Source organism: Hemicordylus capensis, chromosome 1 (genome assembly GCF_027244095.1).
Source record: "Hemicordylus capensis ecotype Gifberg chromosome 1, rHemCap1.1.pri, whole genome shotgun sequence".
NCBI classification, from domain to species: domain Eukaryota; kingdom Metazoa; phylum Chordata; class Lepidosauria; order Squamata; family Cordylidae; genus Hemicordylus; species Hemicordylus capensis.
This window is the reverse complement of record NC_069657.1, coordinates 21,575,820-21,600,318: the sequence shown is the minus strand read 5'-3', so window position 1 is coordinate 21,600,318 and position 24,499 is coordinate 21,575,820. Positions and strand designations below refer to the sequence as shown.

At 46.1% G+C, this 24,499-nt stretch overlaps 2 long non-coding RNA genes across 8 annotated transcripts in view; one reads left to right on the top strand and one right to left on the bottom strand.

Annotated features, from left to right (window-relative positions):
- Positions 1 to 24,499, top strand: part of LOC128332970 (uncharacterized) — an 89,964-nt gene that overhangs the window by 50,569 nt on the left and 14,896 nt on the right. For all 7 annotated transcript variants that reach the window (XR_008310796.1, XR_008310819.1, XR_008310812.1 and 4 more), the window contains one exon: positions 18,620 to 18,717. This is a non-coding gene — a long non-coding RNA (uncharacterized LOC128332970). The remainder of the gene's footprint in view (positions 1 to 18,619; positions 18,718 to 24,499) is intronic.
- On the bottom strand, positions 10 to 3,426 carry LOC128332983 (uncharacterized). The gene is made up of 2 exons (XR_008310820.1): positions 3,102 to 3,426; positions 10 to 157 (listed from the first exon to the last, which is right to left on the bottom strand). It is a non-coding gene; the product is annotated as an uncharacterized LOC128332983 (long non-coding RNA).

Here is a 24,499-nt window from a genome sequence, read left to right as displayed (position 1 = left end):
AAATAAAACTGCCAATATCATCAGGCCTTTTAATATGGTGTGTCCATATTTGGAACCCTGTGTCTAGTTCTGGTCACATCTCTAAAAGGATATTGTAGCGCTGGAAAAGATGCAGAACAGGGCAGCTAAAAGGATCAGGGAGCCTGGAGCACTTTCCCTATAAAGAAAAGGGAACGCATTTGAGATTTTTTTTTGTCGTTTTAAAGAAAGGAGACAAAGGGAAGACATGATGGAGATACATAGAAATTATGCACAGTGAGGAGAAACTGAGTAGGAAGAAGTTCTTCCTTCTCTCCTAACATTAGAACCTGGGGTCATACAATGAAATTTATTGGCAAAAACTCAGGACTGACAAAGGGAAGCACTTCACAGTGGTTAATTAATTTATGGAATGGTTTGCCAGAAAATGTGGCCATGGCCACTAGCTTAGATATCCTTAGGCTTGTGCATGGACCATTCATAGAGGAGAGTAGTATCAATGCCTATTAGTCCTGATGGCTGTATCTTCCTCAGAGGCAGGGATGTCTCTGAATACCAATGGCTGGGTAGGAGTGTCAGGAAGGGGCATAGCAAGGTTGGAGGGGGCCCTGGGACAAGAAGTAAAGGTGGTCTCCTGTCCCCTGCCCCCTTCTCCTCCATGCCCCCTGTGTCTTTGCTGCAGAAGAACTGTAAGACCGTGTTGGAAAACAATGCCACGCTCCTCCTGCATACACTTTCCCACACACACATTTGCACACGTGCATCCCCTTGGCTCAGAAATACATTTTTAAATATATATACTTCTTGGACAGAGTCTGTCTTGCTTGAAGATAAGATTAGCCTTTCAGTCAGGAGTCAGCTGCGTGCCAGTGAGTCGGGGAGGCAGGAAGGGAAGAGTGAGCCCCAGGACATTTGTCCCCCGTCCCGTTCCCATGATAGCTACACCCTCGCTAGCAGGAGAATGGTATTGCATTTTCCCCCTCTCTGGCTTGTGAGCTTCCTGATGATGTTTAGTTGGCCTCTGTGGGATGTAAGGTGCTGGACTAGATAGCAGGGCTGTGCCTTGAAAAATCCAGTCGTGATGCATCTGCAGCATCCCTCCAGGTGCCACGCAGAGGTGACTGCTCCAAGGGCAGCCATCACCACACAGTTCGGTGGCCTAGGGAGGGCATAGGTGGCCCATGTTTAGGCCGCTTGCCCTCCGCCCCACGGCCCCCCTTTTCTCCCCAGTGCGCATGTGCAGTGCCCCTTCTCTCCCTGCCGTTCCGGCAGTGGTGGCGGCCTCTCTGATGGACCAGCCTTGGGTAGGTTGCCCTGCTCCTGCCACTCAGCTGGCCACTGTGCACTGTGCCAACCACTCAGCTGGCTGTTGCGCATGCGCAGCAGCCTGCTGAGTGACAGGGACAGGACAGCCTATCCCTGGCTGTTCCATCAGGGAGGGCGCCAGCGGGTGAGTGGCGCCATGGGGGGTGGGGGTGGGTGGGAGCCCACTGCTGGGTGACCGTTGTGGCAAGCGCAGCTGTGGAAGAATTACAGTTCCGCCCCGGACACAGTTCCCCACACTTCTGGCACTGGGTTGTCTCCTACAGGAAACGGAGCACGCAGGGATGCTGGGAGGAAATTTGCAGGGAGGCTGGGAAGCAGCACACAGGCATGTTGGGAAGCCGCATGAGGCCATTTAGGAACTGTAGTTCTTCTCAGGGCTCTCACCATGGATTGCTTGCTTTCTGGCATCCCTGCACACACGGGCTCTTGAAGAAGAGCCCCTCCACCGCCCCCATGCCAGAAATGTGGAGAGTGGTGAGGTGATGGCCATCTCTGCGCAGCGCTCATGGGGGTGCTGCAGAGTCCCTGGGATTAGCTGCCCCAATGCACAGCCCTACTAAATCGGCTTTTAGTGTGGCCCTATAGAGTTCTTCATGTCATGCCCCGTCCAAAAGCATGTTGGAGCAGTACAGTCTTCATGCATTTATGAAATAATACATAAATAATAATATGGTTCCCTGTCTCCGAAGGGCTCACAATCTAAAGTGAGCCCACAATCTAAAAAGAAACCCATCAAAAGACTCACAATCTAAAACGAACCCATCAAAGATACCAGCAACAGCAGATGGTATCCATCCAACAGATGGATGCTGTGCTGGGGCTGGATAGGGCCAGTTGCTCTCCCCCTGGTAAAGATAAGAGAATCACCACTTTTAAAAGTTTCTCTTTGCTCGGTTAGGGGTAACTCATTTCTGGACTCATTTGTCAAGGTTGCTAGCATTAGGGAAAACATTTTATACACAGGGGCGTAACTATAATAGGGCAGGGGGAGACAGTTGTCTGGGGGCCCACTGCCTTGCCCCCCCCGAGGCAAGTCACATGACTGACTCCCCCAGCCGGGCACCTGCCCAGGCTTCCTTCAGTTGTATTCATCCTCCAAAATTGATCTGAGTGTTAAGACCTGGAGCTACCAGAACAGCATGTCTTTCTCTAGTACCATTCAATGTCTTGCATCGTCCACAATTTAAATTTTACTATGCTTTTTGTTACCACTATTCAGCCTCATTTAAGATGATGTTCTATTGCAGCACATAGGTTTATACATATATAAATTTACTATGCTTTTTGTTACCACTATTCAGCCTCATTTAAGATTTCTTTACTTCATGAGCTGAGCTTCAGTGAGGGGGGCCCATTTTAAAATCTCTGAGCCCACTCCAACCTTGCTACGCCCCTGTTTATACATCTAAGAAAAAAGAAGCAGCTTTGCAAACATTAATGCATTCAAGCTTAATTAGATCTACAGGAAAGTAAAAACATCTCTGCATTCACAAGTAGAAGAATATTGAGGCTGACGTGCAAGTAATTCATCTGCAAAAATAAAATGGATGCTTTTCCTTTGTAAAATGTCATTTATTGCTTTGCTTTGCTTTCCATTGCTATGGCTACTATTTATCATTAGCAATATCGGAACATAAAGTGAATGAATGAGCCATTTAAAAAGAAACTTGTCATTGAAAACTGAAAATCTGCCACTGCTATTACTGTTAACATTAAAAAGTACTAGAAAAGAAAAGAAAAACACTTCTAAACAAAATTACACTTGTACAATCTTCAGCAGTCATATTCATACTTACTTTGGAGTAACATCTCATTGAACTCAGTGGGACTTACTTCTGAGTAAGTATGCATTGGATCCGATTGTAAGAGAAATGTGCTCAAAACCGAGCCATGAAGTAGGTTGATAGATCATTAACTAGTGTGCAAATAAACAACTCTATTTTAATGACCTTGATAGGGATGCAGTTCAGTGGTCTAATGATTTCAGAACCACTTTTTATTTTCTCTAATGTATATGTTTTCTTTTTTTCATACTTTATTGTAAGATTTGAAATATCAAAAACATCCAGTTCAAAGATTATATTATTGAGAAGAGTTCATATGGCTGTACAGAATACATGCACTTGAAGTACTGAATATATATCTAGATACAAATTTCTCTATTGTATTCTCAGTTTGTTTTCTATTGATTTGTACTTAAATATTGAAAGCTTAGTCAGACTAATTTTTTGAAAGGAAAACCAAAGCTCACTCCTATGTTTATCATGCGTCATTCCATAAAGACTGTTTGAGGTGGATGAAGCACCACAAAAAATGCTTCAGTGGACAGAACATTGGACTTGGACAAGTAAGTCTTGGATCCAAATTCTGATCAGCCAAAAGGCTCTGTGGACAAACCACTATTTATCAGCCTAAGCTACCTTACAGTGTTGTTTCCTTACATAGCAACATAGAAAGCTGCCTTCTCCTGAGTCAGACCACTGGTCTAGCTAGCTCAGTATTGTCTACACAGACTGGCAGCGGCTTCTCCAAGGTTGCAGGCAGGAATCTCTCTCAGCCTTATCTTGGAGATGCCAGGGAGGCAACTTGGAACCTTCTGCATGCAAGCATGCAGTGCTCTTCCCAGAGCAGCCCCATTCCCTGAGAAGAATATCTTACAGAGCTCACATGTAGTTTCTCATTCAAATGCAAACCAGGGTGGACCCTGCTTAGCAAAGAGGACAAGTCACACATGCTACCACAACAAGCAGAAGGTTGCCGGTTCGGATCCCCACTGGTATGTTTCCTAGACTATTGGAAACAGCTATATTGGGCAGCAGTGATATACGAAGATGCTTATAGGCATCATCCCATACTGCGTGGTAGGAGGCAATGGTAACCCCCTCCTGTATTCTACCAAAAGAAAACCACAGGGCGCTGTGGGCGCCAGGAGTCGAAACTGACTTGACGGCACACTTTACCTTTACCACAAGACGAGCTCTCCTTCTCCTTGGCCTAGCACACAGTAAGCATCACAGGCCAAGAGAACAAGGGAAGGAAGCCTTAAGTATTGATCTAATGCCTGTAGGTTGTGCAGAAGTAACACACACCCCTGTACTCCGTTACACAAAGGCTGCTAACCAGACTAAATTACTCATAAGTAGTCCCATTGAAATTGATGGGACATTAGTATCAATGTGCTTCATTAATTTCAGTGGGACTACTCATGAGTCATTAAGTCTGGCTATTGACCATTATTGGTAATGCAGCACCTATCCTTTTGTGTATTTATAAGAAGGTGGTTATTTTTGTTTTTAGATTCAGAATAGGTTCTGGCTGCAAGATCTTTCTTTTCTCGAATTTATAGAAGGCTCTTGACTATTGGACTGGCTGATTGACTAAGATTCTTTTTTACTTTTTGGTCTACAATGTAGTTGATTTCTAAGTGTTTCTGGCAGTTTCTTGGTTATGCACCTTTTCATGATACATAATTTTATCTTTTTATGTTAATTTTTTCTAAGATAATAATTTTAAGATTCCCTCTATTTCTTTTTTTCTCTCCCTGCCTCTTTTTTTAGAATGTACTAACTAAAGAAAAGCTACATTGAAGTAATTATTTAATGTTTGTTGGTGAAAATCGGTTTGATATCTGAAAGAATACATAAACCAGTCCTAAATCTGATTGCTTTCGCATGATCAGTTCTTATGGTATAGACAGTAAATCTGTATTTCATCAATTGTACTTTACCATAGTATATAGAAGTCTAGAGATGGCTTTTATTTTTTTGATTCAATTCCCCCCCACCTTGCCTTTTGTACTCTCTGTATTAGAAATTAATAAAAATCTCAGGTTTTTTTTTTTTTAAAGGTAATGCAGATCAGCATCCCTACTGTGCCTGTAAATCAGGGCTGTGCAACTTTAGCCCTCCTGTAGATGTTGGACTACAACACCCATCATCCCTGATTATTGGCTTCTGTAGCTGGGAATGATGGGAACTGTAGTTCAAATTCTGCTGGAGGGCTGAAGTTGTGCAGCCCTGCTACAATTATACATGGAAAGGGTGGCAGGATCCACACTTTTACCACCCTGACCTTGAGCATGCTCTCTTAATGGATTTTTGATCAAGAGGAAGGAGCACTAATTTAAGAAAATGATTAGGTGCTATCAGAAGTTAGTTGAAGTTAGCTTAAAAGCAGAGGTTACTAATTAACACCTTAATCTCAAACCACCCTTGCTGTGGGGTAAATTACACAGAAATCAATATAACCTTCTTCTTTCTTCTTCGTTTTTACATTTATGTCCCGCTCTTCCTCCAAGAAGCCCAGAGCGGTGAACTACAAACTTGAGTTTCTCTTTCACAACAACCCTGTGAAGTAGGTTAGGCTGAGAGAGAAGTGACTGGCCCAGAGTCACCCAGCAAATCTCATGGCTGAATGGGGATTTGAACTCGGGTCTCCCCGGTCCTAGTCCAGCACTCTAACTACTACACCATGCTGGCTTGTGTCTATGTTTCCTTTTTAGATTGTGAGTCCTTTGGGGACAGGGATCCATCTTATTTATTTATTTATTTATTTATTTCTCTGTGTAAACCGCCCTGAGTGGTATAGAAATAGAATAAATAATAATAATAATTATTATTATTACATTTATGTCCCGCTCTTCCTCCAAGAAGCCCACAGCGGTGTACTACATAATTGAGTTTCTCCTCACAACAACCTTGTGAAGTAGGTTAGGCTGAGAGAGAAGTGACTGGCCCAGAGTCACCCAGCAAATCTCATGGCTGAATGGGGATTTGAACTCGGGCCTCCCCGATCCTAGTCCAGCACTCTAACCACTACACCACGCTGGCTCTCTTCTTCTAGGATCAGGCTGTTATGCTTCTATGTCTGAGTAAAATCTGTATTCTGTGCTTAACAGTTGCTCAGGCCCAATTCAAATGTGCAGAAATATGCTATGGTTCTTTTTGGACTGCCCCACTTTATGATGAAGATGGGGTACTGCCCATTTGAGCTGCCCATGTTAACTGCCCACCTGCCCCTGGATAGCTTGCATGCTAGGGATAATTGTTTCGTCCTAACCATCTTGTTAATGTGCTAAATCAATGCTCATTGAATTTTAATATGGGGAGGTGATCCCTAAAGTGGTACAGTCCAGAAAGGGCCCACATTATTGCAGCACGATTACTTCAACCTTCAGATCACAACGGATCAAGTAACATTAGCATATATGTGATCTCTGCAGCCCCACTAAAGGCAGATAAACAGTTCAACACATGCATTATTAAATGTGTGTCGAGGTGAGAGGAAGTTGGAGAGAGAGTTGGTTCTTCAAGTACCACTCAAAATCTTAGGCTTACATTGTGCAGCGTTGCATGTGCATTGTAATGCTGTGTACACACATTTGCGCAAAACTGCTGTTTCGTAAATGCCAGCAATTATGCAGAGACAGTTGCACAAATAATGTCCTACTATTAGGTAACTGCATCCATGCAGTTCCCAGCTTTGGTAAAACACTCCTGTACAACTGCATCCACACATCGTAGCAGTGCATGTGCAGCGCTGCGCATTGTGTCAGCCTGAGATTTTAAGACACTCTCGGGGTTCCCATTTGCCAGAACTCAATCCCAGACCCTGATTTTGATCCAGACACCTGTGATTGGGAAGCAGGACTCCCAAGAAGCCCAGCACCTCTCTCTCTTATTGATAACCAGTTTTCATTTATTCTGCGGTTTTAAGAAATTCAGCTCACTCACTCTTGCAGCTGACATACATGGCACTTTTCTCTGTCCCTGGGTTCTCTAAAGCAATTAAATTCTCTGTGCCAATGTTTCATATCAAGACACAAGCCAAGTTACAACAAGCTGTATTTCCTGGAGACTCGGCCAGAAGCCCACATCCTGCTCTCCTCCCGCTCTAATGGCTTCTTTCCTCCCTTTTGCCAGCTGCCCATCTATTCAAATTTTCTCTTCAGCTCACGGCTCCCTCAAAGACTAGAGGTGTGCACGGAACCGGCGCCTGCCAGTGCGAAGGTGTGTGGTGGGGGATATCTTTTAAGAACGGGGGGAGGGTGCTCCTAGCTTCCCACTAGGGGTGTGCATGGAACCGCCAATTGCGGTCCGGCACTGGGGTGGGGGGGTCCCTTTAAGAGCGGCGGGAGGGTTTACTCTGTGACGTGCGCGCGCGCGCAAAGGACTCCTGGGAGTCTTTTGAAGCAACGTCGGGGAAGGGGCGGCAGGGAGGTGTCCTGCCGCCCCAATTACTCTACGGATTACGGCGAAAGATCGGGAAAGCGGCGGGAGGGGTAAGTAAACCCTCCCACCGCTCTTAAAGGGACCCCCCACCCAAACTGGACCGCCCAGGACCGGTCCAGGCCCATCCCTACTTCCCACCGCATTTCTTCCACCGGTGCTGCCTTTTAAAATGGTCCAGTGGGACAACACACGCCCTGGGCACTTCCGGCCACTTCTGGTCCGATGAGGCACTGGGGCAGCAAGGAGGTACGCTGACGCCCTGCTGGACCATTTTAAAAGGCAGCGCCAGCGGGGAAATGCGGCGGGAGGGGTAAGAGCACACTTCCCCCATCCTTAAAGATACACCCCCCCACCTTTGAACTGGCCAAACTGCCGGATGTTCGAACTGGTTTGGAGGCCCGTAAAAGGGCCTCTGAACTGGTTCATGCACAACCCTATCAAGGACTGGAGGAAACATTCTAGTGCTGGAGGTTATGGGGCTTCAACCTTGCCCTGTTTCCTATCCAACTCTATAGTCAGGAATTCAAATTCAGTGGTGATCTTCTGTAAATATTAGGAATGTAGGAAGCTGCCTTATACTGAGTCAGTCCCTTGGTCCACCTTGCTCGGTCTTGTCTACACTGATTGGCAGCAGCTTCCCAGGGTTTCAGGCCGGAATCTTTCCCAGCCCTACCTGGAGATGCCAGGGACTGAACCTGGGACCTTCTGTATGCAAAGCAGATGCTCTGCCACTGAGTTTAAGCCCCATTCCCAATTTCTAACAGGCCCGGAATTGTTTGTTATCTTTCAGTTGCATGGATGAGCAACTGCCCTTTCCTCAGCAATTTTAGTTCTGCATAATATTTTCCAGGCAATACCTAGATATTTAAGCCTCGCTGCTTCTGCAGGCCACATTATCTGCTCTGGCTCTTCTCCACCCTTCCTCCCTCAAAAGCATTTCTATGTGGAGCTTCTGAGCAATTCTAATCCACTTCAGCGGAAACCTTGTTCTCTGCCACATATCTGGTTCTCTGTTCTTTTTCTGGAATAGCAGAAAGGACAAACCGTCTTGCCATCTTGTGCCACAGAATCTCCCCCTTAACATCCCAAGGGAGGGGGGGAGATCTAATTTCATCATCGTGGAAGCTGATTCATGCAGTCATCTGTTGTGACACCAGCATGGCATTTGCCACTTTCTCCCTGCCGGAGTCATTTGTCTCTCTAATTTTGAGGATGTTGCTACCAGCTGTTTTTCTTTTAGGAATCCTTCCCTAAATACACTGCAAACAGCTGATAGAGACAGTTTCGTATCACAGGCTGTAGGGCTTTGACTGGTTCTGCTCCCAGGTTTTATTCTTGGGAAGTCAGTGCTTCCGTATAAGTGGTCCTCGTTATTCACGGGGGCTCTGTTCCCACCAATTCCCGTGGATAACAAAATCGTGAATAAAGAGATTGTGAATCTATGGGGCTTGGTGGGGTAGGTTCCTTGAGTTAAAAAAAACACTTTAAAAGCAGGGAGGGGGAGAATTTTTTATTTTATTTTATTTCATTTTATTTATCAAATTTGTATACCACCCCAAACTTCCATCTCTGGGCGGTTAACAATAGCATAAAACCAGTTTGAAACATATACAAATACTAAAAACAATGTAACAATTTAAAAACAAACCAGAAATTAAAACCTAAAAATTTAGGAAGCTGAGAAAGCTTGGGCGAAAAGATGGGTTTTCAAGTGTTTTTTAAAAATTGCCAGAGATGGGGAGGATCATATCTCAGCAGGGAGCACATTCCACAGTCTTGGGGCAGCAGCCGAGAAGGCCCGTCTCTTTGTAGCCACCAAACGAGTTGGCGGTAACTGGAGACGGACCTCCTCAGATGACCTCAATGGGCGGAGGGGCTTGTAGTGAAGAAGATGCTCTCTTAAATACCCAGGGCCTAAGCTGTTTAGGGCTTTGTAAGTTATAACTAGCACTTTGTATTTTGTCCAGGAACCTATTGGCAGCCAGTGTAACTCCATCAGTAAAGGAGTAAAATGGTCTCTCTGAGATGACCCAGAGACCAACCTGGCTGCCACATTCTGAAACCAACTGAAGTTTCCAGACTACGTACAAAGGCAGCCCCACGTAGAGCGCATTACAAAAGTCAAGTCTGGAGGTTACCAGCAGATGTACTACTGTTTTGAGGTCATTGATCTCGAGAAACGGACGCAGCTTGTGTATCAGCCAGAGCTGATAGAAAGCACCCCTGGCCACCCACCTCAACCTGAGAAACCAGGGAGAGGTGTGAATCCAGAAGTACTCCCAGATTGTGAACCTGTTCCTTTTGGGGAAGTGTGACCCCATCTAGAACAGGTAGATCAACATCATCTCTAGAGATCTGACCCCGCAGAATAACTACCTCTGTCTTATCTGGATTCAGCTTCAGTTTATTCTCCCTCATCCAGGCAATTACTGCTTCCAGGCAGGCATTTAGGGAGGATATGCCAGCTCCTGAAGAAGTTGACATAGAGAAGTAGATCTGGGTGTCATCAGCATACTGGTAACACCCAGCTCCAAATCCCCTGATGATCTCTCCCAGCGGTTTCGTGTAGATGTTAAAAAGTATTGGAGAAAGTACGGAATTAAGAGTAGAAAAGCATAGTACCTTGTTCTCCAGGAATGCCCCTCAAATCCTCTTTATTTTTTATTTGAAATCCTTTAAAAAAAACCAAAAAAGTGCCACAAAATGACTTTGCATTTCAAAATGGCAGCCAAAAATGACACCGGAAGACCTTTCTGGCCACTCAGGAACCACAGATAGGCAAAAACTGCCTATATTCCATGCCGCAGATAAAGAACCTGAGTCTCTACGACCCATCTGCGGCTATATGAAGCTTCAACCCGCGAAACCATGGATAACGAGAGCCTCCTGTACTATGTTTCTCATTTAAACCAGATCTGGGCTGTTTGTGACTCATTCAACTGAATGCAGCCCACATGCCCTGTATTATGGCTTGCCAGGTGGTTGATGCAGACAAAAGATGACTTCTCAGTTCTCTGTCAGCTGTGAAAGTGGCAGCTACCACTTTAAAGGAGGTGATCCGCATTGCAAAATACACAATGTACAATGTGATCCCTCTTGCCTTCCTTGGCAAAATGCTTTTCAAGAGAGAACTGTAGAACCATAGTTAGAGGCAGCCTGGTAGGCTGTAGCTTAGTGGTAGAGCATCTGCTTTGCATACAGAAGGTCCCAGGTTCAATCCTGGCATCTCCAGGTGGGGCTTGGAAAGACCTTGGCGTTCTCCTGAAACCTCCTCCTCAAACTTTGAAGAAGCCACTGCCAGCCTTGGTAGAAAGCACTGAGGTAAATGGACCAAAGGTGTGACCCAGGATAAGAAAGCTTCCTATCTTCCTTTGCCGTTCCTAGGCCAGTCCCTTGCTTGATGTAGAAAATCAAGAGTTAGACTATCCCCAAGAGATTTCTTGTCCAGCCTCTGCTTGAAAACCTCCAGCAAGGTCAAGCCCGCCCACCCACTTGGTAATTGGTTCCATTGAGTTTCAAAGAGGAGGAAGGACTGAGATATTGGTTTCTCCAGGGGCCAATGTTGTTTCTGTGAATTTCACAGTGTGGAGGGGGGGCTTGTCTTTCAGCAAGAACACCCCCCCCCCCCGAAATGGGAATGCCAACCTTACTCCCATGTTGCCAACTCTTAGGAGCTATCAGTGATTAATTAATGCCAGACATTCTCCTCCCATCCCAGACATTGCTTTTCGTTACTCTAATATGGGTTTTTAAAACCATTATTATTATTATTAGTTGGCACTTTATTCACTTAGTAGTCTTTACAATAAAGTAAAGTTGTGCCTTCGAGTCGGTGTCAACTCCTGGTGACCACAGAGCCTTGTGGTTGTCTTTGGTAGAATCCAGGAGGGGTTTACCATTGCCTCTTTCCATGCAGTAGGAGATGATGCCTTTCAGCACCTTCCTATATCGCTCCTACCCGATATAGGTGTTTCCCAAAGACTGGGAAACATAGTCTGGGAAACAGACCTGCGAGGATTCGAACCGGCAACCTCAGGTTTGGTAGTCAAACCATTTCCCTGCTGCGCTATTAGGTGGCTCAGGACCTTATAATTCACGAGGCCCTAAGCAGCAGCTTCCTAACTTGTGCCTAAATCCAACACTGCACTGGAGGAGTGCTGTGCTGGGTTTGGATAGGGCCAGTTGCTCTCCCCACTACTGAATATAAAGAGAATCACCACCACTTTATAAATCACCACAATATAAACATAATCGGAACAATATTAAAGATAATCGGAGAGCCAGCGTGGTGTAGTGGTTAGAGTGCCAGACTAGGACCAGGGAGACCCGAGTTCAAATCCCCATTCAGCCATGATACTAGCTGAGTGACTCTGGGCCAGTCACTTCTCTCTCAGCCTAACCTACTTCACAGGGTTGTTGTGAGGAGAAACTCAAGTATGTAGTACACCGCTCTGGGCTCCTTGGAGGAAGAGCGGGATATATAATGTAAAATAACAACAACAACAACAACAACACCTGGGCTGTACCTGTTATCAGATACACTGCAGGAATAATAGACTGGACCCAGGCAGAGCTAGAGACGCTGGATTGTAAGACCAGGAAAATAATGACCATTAAACATGCTCTGCACCCCTGCAGTGATGTAGATAGGCTATACCTCCCTCGCAGCTCAGGTGGAAGAGGAATGCTGCAAGTCCATCAAACAGTAGAGGAGGAGAAAAGAGGCCTTGAGGAATATATCAAGGACAGTGAAGAAGATGCATTTCAAATGGTCAAGAACGAGAAACTATTCAACACCAATGAAAGAAAGCAGGCCTACAAGAAAGAACAAGTCAAGAACCGAGCAGAAAAATGGAAAAATAAGCCCCTGCATGGTCAATATTTGCACAATATAAGTGGAAACTCAGACAACACCAAGAACCGGCAATGACTTAAGAATGGCAACTTGAAGAAAGAAACAGAGGGTTTAATACTGGCTGCACAGACTGACTACAAACAAAGGCATGACAAAGTAGCAGGGATGATACACTGGAACATCTGCAAAAATATACAAGCTACCTGTAGCCAAAAATTGGTGGGACCATCAAATTGAAAAAGTGGTAGAAAATGAAGATGTAAAAATATTATGGGACTTCCGACTACAAACAGACAAACATCTGCCACACAATACACCAGATATAACTGTAGTCGAGAAGAAAGAAAAACAAGTGAAAATAATTGACGTATCAATATCAGGGGATAGCAGAATAGAAGAAAAAGAAATAGAAAAAATCACCAAATACAAAGATCTACAAATTGAAATTGAAAGGCTGTGGCAGAAAAAGACCCAAATAATCCCAGTGGTCATTGGCGCCCTGGGTGCAGTTCCAAAAGACCTTGAAGAGCACCTCAACACCATAGGGGCCACAGAAATCACCATCAGCCAATTACAAAAAGCAGCTTTACTGGGAACAGCCTATATTCTGCGTCGATATCTATAACAACTGACAATAAAATTCAGCCATCTCAGGTCCTTGGGAAGGACTCGATGTCTGGATAAAACAAACCAGTCAATAACACCTGTCTGACTGTGTAAACAAGAAATAATAATAATAATAGGTACGCTGGGCCTGTAACATAGGCCAGTTTTTTCAAACTGTCATTTTTATTTGCCTTATTTTGCATGAAGAACAGTAATGGCAGGAGGAAATCTGTGGTTAAGTGGCAGATAATTGGATGTCTTGGAGGAGGAACATGAGCAGAGGCCTGTGCCAGGTGCCAAATTTTCCCATATAAATTCCACACACAGAGAAGTGCAGCAATGTACAGCTCTGGGGACATGCTTCACAGAATCCGTGGCGATGAACTGGATGCATATTAACACAGCCAACAGGCTGCTAGGCATGACAGTAATTATTCTTTGTACTGAAAACATTTTGCCATTGGAATCAAAATTACTTTCCACGCTTTCACAAAGGCAGTGCGTTGCTTGGGAGACTAATGTGGTGGTGGTGGGGTGATGAAACTTAAGGGAGTGGGTGTTAGTAACACTCTGATTATCAGCACACAGAAACTCCTGTCATTTTGGTGATGGGTGTGGGACATTGTGTAGCTTTCTGGGATGAAGGGGAGGATTGTCCTGCCATCTGGGTCTGGATTCAAGCTCAGTTATAGCAGGAGATTTTCAGTCCGCTTCCTGGTAAGAGTCCCTAGCCGAGGGGTCCTCAACCTGTGGTCTTCCAAATGTTACTGAACTACAACTCCCATCATCTGCCGTTATTGTGGCTGGGGACGATGGGAGTTGTAGTTCAGCAACAGCTGGAGGAGCACAGGTTGGGAACCACTGCCCTAGTAGGGATGTGCAAACCGGCTCGATGTCGAGCCGGTTTGGTTCGACGGTCCAGGGTCAAACCGAACCACCCCGTTAGGTCCGACTCCGGACCAAATACCCCCTGACTGTTCGGGGATTCGTGGACTTTTCTTTCTCTCTTCTTTCTTCTTTTTTCTATTTATATTAAAAAATATTTTTATGTCACTTACCCCCTCCGGGGGAGTTGTTGGAGGCGGCAGGGTGGTGTCTGCGGAGGTTCCCCCTCCCCCCTCTGGCCTTCCCTGCAGCCTGAACTGGCCCGATCTGGTTCGAGTCTACTCTGGACTCGAACCAAACCAAGCCAGCCGGTTCCGTGCACATCCCTATGCCCTAGCTCAAGAAAGCACTGACTGACATCCTGACAGTGTGTTCATGAAAGAACAAAATTGCGCTGACGCAAGAAGATCACACCAGTGATCTGAATCAATGGGAATTTTTGGGATTGCGCTATTATGCTATTGCACAAAGGTTTCCATAAATGAGACGTGCCATGCAGGTTGCGCACATGTTTCCACAGTGCGACACTAAACTGGAATGCAAACTCCTGATTTAGCACAACTAGCTAGCACAGCAGCTTCGCACTAGGGCAACGCCCTTGTGCAAGCACACTGTTAGTATGTTGGCCACTGTTTCAATCTCGCTTTTATCCATGTATCCCCAATTAGTTTAAAGAGTGTGTATCATGGGGCGGCCGGGATGGGGGCAGGGGCTAAGGTTTACTGATCCTTAGTTGGTGGAGCAAGCCAGTCCCCCCCAAATGGGAAGTGTCATCTTGGCCAGATCAATTTTTATAAATTTAAAAACTTGTTTTAATAATTTTATTCTATTGTTTTTATTGGCACGTGTTTTAATTTGTGACTTTTAAATATTTTAAAATTTTTACAGCACATAGAGAGAGAGAGACGTATCAGGTGGTATAAAATATGATAGCTCAATAAATACAATAAAATAAATTCACCTATTTTAAAGCACTGTCAGATTTAATACGGGGACTGTGTATCATTTGGAGCAAATCCTCTAAGAAACTGCAGTACCAGGTACACGGTGATCAGCTCCGCCCATTTTCAGCGGTTCTATGAGAAAGAGCCCTAGGCCTGTAGGAAGGACCTTATCTCAGAGATCACATGCTTTGTGTGCAAAAGGCCCCAGGTTCAATCCCTGGCATCTCTAGGCAGGGATGGGAAAGGCCCCCGCCTGCAACCCTATCTGCACTGACGGGCAGCAACTCCTCTAGGATCCTGTCCATATATTAACCTAGTGAGGCCTTGCTCCGTATGCTGGCACCTTCAGAGCCGATACTGGAGACAGGACCTTTTCTGTTTGCAGTACCCTCCCTGCCTATATTTGCCACATGCTTACGTTGTTTACTGTTGGGCACCAAGTGAAAACACTGCTGTTTCCCCAGTTCTGACACCACTTCAGAAGCACTTCACTTGTACTTTGTTATCCCTGGCTGCAGGAGCTTCATTTTGCTTTCATTGTTCTTCTTCCACTATAATAGGTTTTATTAGTAGTAGTTCTGTTGGTGTTAGCTGCCTTGGAGGCCTAGATCTGATAGAAAGCCAGGATGTAAACATCTGAAATAACTTAAGCCCATGGGCTGCATCCAGCCTGTCCTGGGCGCTTTCCAGACTAGCTACTCAACAGTAGCAAAATGCCTCCATTCAGGCAAGTCACATTCGAAACGTAAACAGCAGGGGGAGCAGTCTCACGGAAACTAACCACCCGAAAAAACAGCGACTTTCTTACACTGGATATACGACGTCCTCGCTGTATATCGCAGCGATTAAATTTGAAAAAAAGCATTGGAAACGTGAACAGCACCCTGCTGTCAGTGTAGGGACTGCGGTGTCACAACACAAGAAGTGTGGAAGCACACTCCCAAGATACGACGTGATCTCATTGCAGGGTCTAATCTGGAAAGCCCTGATTTTTCTCATCACATGCCACTTCACCTAGGAAGCATCAGGTGCAGGGCTATTTACTTCACAGCCATCTTGTTTATTTCCTAGGAGGGGTGCCTACAAGAGAAAAGAACAGGTACTTTCCCCCATGGTGAAAATAAATTCTGCCTAGAGAGTTTGGTAGTGGGCAGTATACAAATATGTTAAATAAAATAAATAAATACTAGCCGACTCACACAGAGTATCTGTGTGCTCTTTGTGGCCTGCTGTCCCCCCCCCTCCTGCCCCACTCTCTCTTGCCCCCCTCCCCCTCCTTCCTGCCACCACAGCCAGGTCCTCCTTACTGGGGTGGCAGTGGGCCGAAAAGGGCCCTACCGCCGCCATTCCTCCTCTCAGGCGGCGAGCTGGGAAGTCTCGCCGTCCGTTTCCCTCCCACACTGGCTTCCAATGGGTGCTGGGGCTGCGCCCCACAACCCGTTTCCTCTTACTGGTGCCTCCTCTTCCCTCGCCTGGGCCTGGCTATCCCACCGCTGCCTCCTGCTCCTGGCAGCCAGGCCAGACCCAGCTGGGCTGTTGCCTCTTCAATACCTGGGACGGCCTGGCCTGACCCGGCCAGGCCGTCCTGCTGCTCCCTATTGCCAGGTCGGGCCGCCGCTGCCGCCATTTGCATACCTGGGACAGCCTGGCCTGACTCGGCCAGGCCGTGTTGCTGCTGCCTACCTCCAGGTCGGGCCACCACTGCCGCTATTTGCATACCTGGGACAGCCTGGCCTGACCCGGTCAGGCCATCCTGCTGCCGCCTACCGCCAGGTCGGGCTGCTGCCGCCGCCACCGCCATTTGCATACCTGGGGTGGCCTGGCCAGGCCAGGCTGTCCCACCGCCTCTGCCTCACACCAGGTCGGGCCGCCGCCTCTTCCGTACCTTGGACAGCTTGGCCGTCCCGCCGCCTCCGCCTCCCAGTGGCCAACCAAGGCCACCTCTTCTGGCCGTTTTGCAGCCTGCCACCATTTTTTCTTCCCTCTCAACTCTCGCCCAAGGCCGGAACTCTCACAATGTGTCTAGGAGAGGAGAGCTGGTCTTGTGGTAGCAAGCATGACTTGTCCCCTTAGCTAAGCAGGGTCTGCCCTGGTTGCATAGGAATGGGAGACTTGATGTGTGAGCACCGTAAGATATTCCCCTCAGGGGATGAAGCCGCTCTGGGAAGAGCAGAAGGTTTCAAGTTCCCTTCCTGGCTTCTCCAAGATAGGGCTGAGAGATTCCTGTCTGCAACCTTGGAGAAGCTGCTGCCAGTCTGTGAAGACAATACTGAGCTAGATAGACCAATGGTCTGACTCAGTATATGGCAGTTTCCTATCTTCCTATGTTCCTATGAGAGTTCCGCTGCCAAATTCAGGACACACATGCCAGCTAAGTGAATTAATTATATAGATACCCTGCCACATAGACAATACATTGGTTGGCATACAACCTGAACGGAGCTTTGTGCAGTCACATGCAACATGCACACAACTGCACAAGTGTGCTCTCGTGCAGATACGAAAATCATGCAAATGCAGTTGCATGATGGTACGGCCATTGGAAAGAGTGGTCTACCATCACACAACTGTTTGTGCAATTTTTGTGTTTGTGTAAGAGCACAGTTGCGCAACAGCATGCATGTTGCATTACGACTGGCTCAGAACTTTGCACAGTATTCGAGCCAGTGTGTGCCAGGGATTCTCAGATTCACAACACATAAGAAGAACATAAGAACAGCCCTGCTGGATCAGGCCCAAGGCCCATCTAGTCCAGCATCCTGCTCCATGCCAACCATGTGCATCTGGTAAGCCTGCAAGCAAGGGAACGAGGGCAAAGCCCTCCCATGGGTGTCCCCTAGCACCTGCTGTTCATGGCCATGTCTCCTCTGATCTTGATGGAAATATACAGCTATTCAGGCTAGTAGCCATTGATAGCTCTATCCTCCATGGATCTGTCTAATCCTCTTTTAAATATGATCCAGATTGGGGTCCATCACCAAATCTGGTGGCGGCGAGTTCCATAGTTTAACTACTTGCTGAGTAAAGAAGTGTTTGCTTCTTTCTATCCTGAATCTCTCCCAGCACGTAGCTTCAGTGGAAAAAGCAATGAACACTGTATTTGCAATGCAGTGGTTTGCATGCTACACTTCCTTATTGTGATGCAGATTATCTTTTCCCCTCTAGCCAGCCTGCAGGTACAGAAAAAAAGGACTCTGTTGTCCTGGGTGAAACTAATGAGATGGTGTATATAGTAGCTACCCTGCTTTAAACAAAAAAGGGAGGAGGTCATTTTAGACCCGTGCCTGGCCCTTATGGAGCCCACAAGGGGAGTGTGAGTGTATGTGCGATTACCCTTGCCATAGGCAGAACTGCCCCAGCTCACTGAGGCCACTAATGTTTTGTGAAAGGGTGCCCAAACAGGTGGAGAAGGAGACAGGTGATGGCAACCTGAGCCCTGCTCTGTGTTCCCTCATAATGAAATGCATGAGACCAGTGGGCAGAACTGCCAGAATTTTCATCAGCTTTTTGCTGCAGGCTGTTCTATGGGGCAGAACCTCATAACCGCCTAGAATAGCATCAGCGTTCCTGAGAATTCCAAACAGACATCATAATGGTAGGATTCTTAAAGCGCTCCCCGCAGCAGACCCTGGCCAGAACAGCTTGGATCCTGCTCTGAGGGCGCCCTGAACGAGATGGTGCAGGGGGCTTAGGAGGCATTGGTGTCAAGTCTTTCCCTGTGGTTTCAATCAACGGGCATAGCATTTTTATACTGCTTTAAACATTCTAAACAGAACTTGTCCAAATCTGTTCAGATCTTTGCAGCATGACAGAGGTGATGAATACACGCGAGCCTGTTATGGAGGAATTTACCTTGAGCCAGCCTGAGGAAGAAGGAGGCACTTCTAGCCAGGTAATTATATGCAAATAATACACATACATACTGTATACCTTGCTAGCTGTGCAAAGAGGCACCTTTCAAGGTGGTGGTTCTCTTATATTTGGCAGGGCTAACCCTCAATGTAATTAAAAAATAATAAATATTCATCCCAGCATAGAATCCCTCCAATAGGTATTGCTGGGGTTTCTCTCATGTTTCTTTTTGGGTTCTGAGTCCTTTGTAATAGGGGTGTGCAATTCAGATTTTTTGTATTTCAATTTGGATCCAAATTGAAACACCCCCAATTTGTTTTGGGGTCTGAATCTGACCCATCCAAATCACCCCAGATTCAATTTGGATCCGAATAAATCTGAATCCGAATCGATTTGGATCAAAAAATGGGTCCCAGGGCCAAAAGAGTGGGATGGGGTGGTAGTGCCTAATGGGTGGAGGATACCACCCAAATTGCAGCGGATTTGGGCAAAGGTCTGATTTTTGGTGAATTGTTGAAATTCTGGGTGTAGATTCTCTGGTAGCAAATGAGATTTTCAATACAAACCATGAATCCACTCTCATTTGCTATTAGAGAATCCACACTCAGAACACCTCAGAAATAACAGAACCCTGTACCCCATGGGTTAGAAACCCATGGGGGTGGCTGGCACCCTCTGTTCACTACACTGCCACTCACTCTGGGTCACCCCAGAACCCCCCAATTTCAGTTATGGGGCTGCTGAAACCTACATGATTCCCTATGGAGAAAAACCTTAAAGATGTGTAAACTTCAACAAATCACCAAAAATCAGCCCTCTGCGCAAATCTTTTGAAAAAATTCTGGTAGCTTCCTTGCCCCCCTTGGGCACTACCACCAACCCCACACCACTCTAGGCCACCCCTCCCCCCCCCAACATGAAGCAATACACCTCCATTATACCTTGTAGGGGGAAACCTTAAGGACACGTAAAATTCAACATTTCACCAAAAATCAGCCCTTTGCCCAATCCCCCTGAAATTTGGGTGGTAGCCTCCACCCATTAGGCACTACCACCCCACCCCACTCTTCCACCCCAGATCCCACTTTATGACCCAAATCTGCCCCGAAGACACTAAAACTTCAACAATTCACCAAAAATCAGCACTTTGCCCAATTCCTCTGCAATTTAGGTGGTAGCCTCTACCCATTAGGCACTTAACTTAAACTGAGTAGTACCCTACTGCCTTGTCGGTGGGAGTGGGGTCTAGCTGGCACATGGCAGTTGACAGTTGGCGCTGTCGAAAAGACAGTCAAAATGAATAGAAGAAATGAAGGTGTGTAATGAATCCTCATAAGGATTCATTGAGTGAAAGTTATTATACACCAAAGAATCCAAACACTTGAAAAATAGTGACCACACATTTTGCTCCATAACTCCATTTCTATAAGGGCTAGAGCTTTGCTTTTTTTAAAAGAAAGAAAGAAAGAAAGAAAGCTGGCAATCTGGGGGAATTAATAGGAGGGATCTGAAACTTGAATCAATTTGAATTGAATCAGGTGCGATTTGATTTGTACCTGAATCTAGCCAATGGACCACAGGGGTGATTTGTTTTGTCTCCGAATCAGCTAGGTTTGGGTACAAATTGATTTGTATCCGAATCAATTTACACATCCCTACTTTGTAACAGGGAACATTTCCCCCCTTTCATTTTCTCATGCCCTTTGCTAGGTAATACCTTGTGAACTTCCTGGGTTGGAAATCTGTATATAAATATTCTTAACAACAACAATAAAAACAGCTTGTTTTATGCTTGTTTTATTATTGTTGGTTTATCGTAAAGCTGTTCCAAATAGCAATGTGTTATAGGGGCAGGCTAGACATATTTTATTAAATAATAAATAAAAGCCAGTGAGCATTATTTTGTTTTAACATGTATTATTTAACTCTGTAGAACAAGCAAGAGGTGGACACTGCATGCACTTAATTCTAATTTAATATGAAATTAATATGAATTAAATATTTAAAATCTGATCAGGACTTAGGTGCCTGCATTTTTGTTTACCATTCTCTTGAAGCTGGTGTTTAAATTCCTTTTGATTTCAATGGAAGTTAACAGCATTCCATGCAAAGCAGGACTGGCATTGCTGCTCTGAACAGAACCAGTGAGGTTTACCACCAACCAAGTGGAGATGTAAAATACATACAGGCTTTTGGACTGAGCAGGCAGTATTTCAGATGTGCAGCTCATTACTGCTGCAACAATTTTGCACAATGTTACGAAGTGAAGACAATCATGCCATTGGTTAACCTTGCTGGTTAGCCTTTTGATATTATTTTACAGTAACAATCCCTGACAACTTTGAATTGAGATGGATATTTATGTGGAAAAGTGATGCATTTGAGGGTCGTCAGTTCTCCAAGTGCAAGCATAATTTCTACAGATAGGTTTGTTTCCTGATTTATTTGTTTGAGATCCGTGGCTCAGTGCCCCGCCGCACCCCTAGTGTAGGACATAGGAAGCTGCCATATACCGAATAAGACCTTTGGTCTATCTAGCTCAGTATTGTCTACACAGACTGGCAGTGACTTCTCCAAGGTTGCAGGCAGGAATCTCTCTCAGCCCTATCTTGGAGACACTTCCAGAGAGGGAACTTGGAACCTAGATACTCTTCCCGGAGTGGCTCCATTGCCTAAGAGGAATATCTTACAGTGTTCACATGTTGTCTCCCATTCAAATGCAACCAGGGTGGACCCTGCTTAGCTTAGGGGACAAGTCGTGCTTGCTACCCATAAGATCAGCTCTCAGATAGCAGAGCGATGAAGATCTTCTGTCTTAAGCCTTGGAGAGCTGCTTTCTCTCATGGATGATAGACATTTATAGGCACAGGACCGCACACTATGGAGGAATAGGATCAACATGCAAAAGAATAGTGAGTTTGGTATTGTCAGATGAAGGCTCCATGGCTCTCCAAGATGACTTAAAAAACAATTTCTGCAAATGGACTTTTTCAGATAGGAACATAGGAAGCTGCCTCCTACTGTGTGAGACCCTTGGTCCACCTAACTCAGTAGTGTGTACATGGATAGGCAGCCTCTCTCTAAGGTTTTAGGCAGGAGTCTTTCCCAGCCCACCCTACCTGGGATTGGGGATGTGCGAACAGTTCGAGTGGGGTTTGGTTCTACATCGAAATGGTTCGGTTCGACGGTTCTGTGGTAGAAACAACCCCAAGCCCCATTTGGGCCGACCTTGGGCCGAACCCCCCTGACGGTTTGTGGGGTTCATGATTTAAAAAACAAAAAAAGAGTTTTTTAAAAAAATCTTTAGCCCCTTCAGGGGGCTTGCTCTAGGCTGTGGAGGGGGTCAGTGAAGGTCCCCCCCCGCCGGCCTCCCTCATCACCACTGCAGCCCGTTCTGGCCCTTTTTTTGGCACGTTTGGCCTCTGTATTTTTGTGCGGTGGCCATTTTGCCCACCGCCGCACATGCGCAAATGGCCTCTGTGCATGCATGGCAGCAGGCAGAATGCCCATCGCGCAAAAATATGAAGACCCAAACAGGCTGAAAACAGGGCCAGAATGGGCTGTGGCGGTGATGAGGGAGGCCGGCTGGGGGAAGGGGAACCTTCACAGATCCCCCCGCAGCCTAGAGGAAGCCCCTCAAAGGGGCTAAAGGTTAAAAAAACCCTTTAAATTAAAAAAAAAGTGAAACCTCCCCCACCCAGTCCGGACCGTACCAGGGTTGTAAGGGGCGCTGGACCAAACTGGTCCAGTCAAGTTCGAGTCTGGTCCAGACTGGAACCAAACTGGGCAGCCGGTTCCATGCACATCCCTACCTGGGATTGGGCCTAATAACTTCTGCATGCAAAGCAGTTATTCTGCCACTGAGCTATGGCCCCACAGTGCCCCCCACTCGGGAGCTAAACTAGCACCCCTGCGTCTGACGTCAGACGTGGGGGGGGCGTGTTGGGGCCGCGAAGCACGGCCCCTGATTGGGCATGGCCTGGGTTCTTTGAAGCCGTTCGCCCAATGATAGCTCCGCCCCTCTGAAGCTTCACACAGGCCCAATAAGCAGTTAGTCAGGGTCTACCACTGGCTCCCTGCCCTTGCAAACAAGAACGTGTATAAATTCATTTATTTTTAGCACCCTGGTTTAAATTTAAGAGCGGGATTTAATGTAAAAATAAACAAAATAAAATTTAGAAAGTAAAAGGCATGTTCCTCGGACACTGCATAAGACCTTGACGTCTTCTCATGAGGAAATGCGTGTGTTGCTGGGATATCACGTTGATGGCCGATGCTTGTGATAGCGCTGGTATCAATCCCATCCTTCTATGCCTGCTTAATTAATGCCCCCCTCTCTCTCTCTCTCTCTCTCTCTCTCTCTCTCTCTCCCCTCCCCCCTCCCTCTCTCTCTCCACATGTGCATGCACGCATGTGGAGTATAGTTAAGTGTCAGAATATTGTTAACACTTATTGGTAATTCTTGAGCTTTTAGGTGGCACAGTGGGAAATATCAGAAATGTCACAAGGCTCATTTTTAACACTTATACCCCATGACATGCTGAATGTCTTCTACAGATACATGATAGAAATGAAAATGACATTTGGACATTTGCTGATGGCAGTCAGAACACTTTAAGGCTTCCTGATAAATGTCTGAATTTTCTGACACTTCCTTCCAGGCTGCTTAAAATCTTAAGAACAGCCAGTGTTATCTACTTTCATCAGCGCTCTGAAATGAAGAGAAACATAACCTGTGTGGGTGTGGTTATCTCTCTACCTATCTACCAGTCTACTGTGTCCCGGAAACAATGCCATCCTTAATGTTACACTTTTTACAGCATAGATCCATCGTCACTTTATAAAATGGATTGGCAAGGGGGTTCAGGGTGGACAGGCAAAAGTACTTCTTCACCCAACACATCATTAATGCATGGAATTCCCTGACACAGGATCGCCCCTGGCTTGTGCTTGACAGATTCACCATCTGAATGCCGAAGGTCTATGCCGAACTTCCATGTTCAGAGGCAGTATATCTGAATAACAATTGCTGGAGGGGAAGAAAGAGGCCTCTTGCCTTCATGTCCAGCTTGTGGGCTTCCCAGAGACATTTGATTGACCACTGTAGGAAACAGGATGCTGGACTTTTCATCTGAAAAGGTGGACTTTTGATCCCACGGGGTCCTTGGAGTGCTTAGAGCAATGAGACTAAGAATGACTGTCATTGCTACTTAACAGGTGGCCAGACAGACTACACAGACTTATTTACACTGTTCTATTGCCAAAAATATGCTTGACACATCTCAGACATTCTGAATGAGACATCCTCTCTCTGGCAAAGTAGCATGCCTTCTCCAGATTAACACGATATGACGAGCAAGGATGACAGCAAGCCATGGAATAAAGGCGCACATGGTGGTGCAGGAAGGAGAGCTGGACTTGTGGTAGCAAGCACAAATCGTCCCCTTTGCTAAGCAGGGTCTGCCCTGGTTTGCATTTGAATGGGAGATTACATGTGAGCTCTGTAAGATATTTCTCTTAGGGGACTGGGGCTGCTCTGCGAAGAGTACCTGCATGCAGAAGGTTCCAAGTTCCCTGGCTGGCATCTCCAAGATAGGGCTGAGAGAGATTCCTGCTTGTAACCTTGGAGAAGCCTCTGCCTGTCTGTGTAGATCAGTGGTTCCCAAACCAGGGTTCCTCTAGATGTTGCTGAACTATAACTTCCATCACCCCTAGTCACAATAAATTGTAGCTGGGAATGATGGAAGTTGTAGTTCTGCGACATCTGGAGGAACCTTGGTTGGGAACCACAGGTGAAGACAATACTGAGCTAGATAGGCCAA